Consider the following 2,006-nt stretch of genomic DNA (forward strand, 5'->3'; position numbering starts at 1 on the left):
GTCAGACTGTGCTGGTGGGAGGGGGAGAGGGAGGGGTGGTGGAAGGAGAATGTGGCATCAGCCCACCTTCTGTCCCTGGGGAGGGGAACTCTTGGCCACTGCTATTCAGGAGACCCTCTCAGGAAAGCAAACAATTTCCTGTGTCCCAGGCTTTCTTCAGATCCTTGCCCTTAACCTGCCTGTGCCTGGGCCATCTGCACTCCTGGGGCCATTGATCTCCTGTATTTTTTCTCTGGCAGGTGGCTGCAATTCAAGACTCCAAGTTTTAAATGGCCTGGCAAGGTGTGAACCCACTCCCCTCCCCCCAGAGGAGAGCCTCCCGGCTCTCCCAGCACCATCCTGTCCCAGAAAAGCAGTTGCACAGTTTGTGCACAGAGGCTGGAGTTTATTGTAAGGCTCAGCAAAACGCTGGAATCAGGTTATCAGACATCTGTGCTTGACTCAGTCCCCTGCTCCATGCTGTCCCAGAAAAGCAGTGGCACAGAGGCTTGAATCTATTGTGGCAGAGAGCGAAAAGCAGTGGCCAGGTTATCTTCTGTCTGCCGGTGTCTGCTCTGCTCAGTTCCGTCCCAGAAAAGCAGCTGCTCCGCGTGCATGTGGTGGTTTAAGTCTATTGTGGCTCACAGGGAAAAGCTGCTACAAGGTTATCTGCCCTCTGAGCACACTCTGTCCCTGCTGGCCTTTTGTCCTTGGAGAGGCAAAATACACTCTTCCAAATGTACTCAGGGAAGGGGAGAGATCTCTCCCAGTGCAACCCAGGGGTTCTCCTCACCGGGCTAATTGTGCAAGCCCTGCTTGCTGTGCTCTCTCCTGCTCTCTCCCTCCCCTTGACTTTGCTCTGCAGAATGGGTTCCCGGCCCTTAGCGGCTGTGGGGTTTTCCTCTCCCCTGGTTCATGGCTCCAAACCTCACATCTGCCATGTTCTCTCCCTCCAACTGTGCAGATTGTTTTCTTAATCCTCAGATCACATTCCTAGTTGTTCAAAATTTAGCCTATTTAGCTAAATTCTGTGCACTTGCTAGGTGATTGAGAAGGAAAATCATGTAATTTTATGTGTCAGGAAAAGGATGTATCCTGTAGTTAAACATTAATTGGGATGTGAAATTTGCACCGGGGATAGATTGCAAAATCTGTTTGTGGTTGGTTAAAATGAGTTTTCTTATTTAATTCTCAGTGTAAAGGCTTTCATTAGGTTCTGGCGTAAACCAGAGGGCTGGGTCTTTCAGCCTGGATGGTTAGATCTGGTTATAGTAAAATACCCTATTTAGATATGATTCAGGTTCTAAATGAAACCACTTTCTTTTATATCGGTATATAAAAATATGGAAATGGTGAATCCTAATGCTTTTATGACTTAGCTGAATGAGATGGTTGAAGGTCTACTCCAATGGGAATCAGTAGTGGTACTTCTCTGTGACCTTGTCTTGCCTTTGCAGATGTCATGCTCTCTGATTGGCTGTGCTATCTGCATCTGGATGCAGAGTCCTCCAAAGCCCGTTTTGAAGTGTACCTCCTTTACAGAGATCGTAGACAGAGGTGTGTACTATTTCAAAATGGGATATCATGTTTTTGAGGCTTAATGATAGGATATTTAGAAGGCTGGGAGACGTGCTAAGAAATGATTGTGTTTGCTTTAATCCAAACGTGCGGGTTTGCCTGATACATGTACATATTCATTTGATTTTAGTTTGTCGTTGTTGTTAATAATGTTTTCATAACACATCAAATCAGTTCTCTAAAGGAAAAGAAGTTGTGATTAGAAGGAGAGAATGAGACGTGAGTTAGGTAGCATGGAAGCCCTACAGGGAAGGGAAGATCTGAGAAGGGGTGGCCACAGGGGGGATTCAGACCTTTGAAGGTGACTGGGGGAGAAGCTGCCGAAAGTGGGATAGAGGACACCTGAAGAGTTCGACCAACTTTGTAGTTCTCCATGGCTCAGCCCTGGGTGCTATTATGGTCCCTCAGGGAGCTTTTGCCAATTTTAGAGAAGGACATAGAGCAGACCT

The sequence above is a fragment of the Leptonychotes weddellii genome, chromosome 1, assembly GCF_054177405.1.
Source record: "Leptonychotes weddellii isolate Sample4059 chromosome 1, ASM5417740v2, whole genome shotgun sequence".
NCBI lineage: Eukaryota > Metazoa > Chordata > Mammalia > Carnivora > Phocidae > Leptonychotes > Leptonychotes weddellii.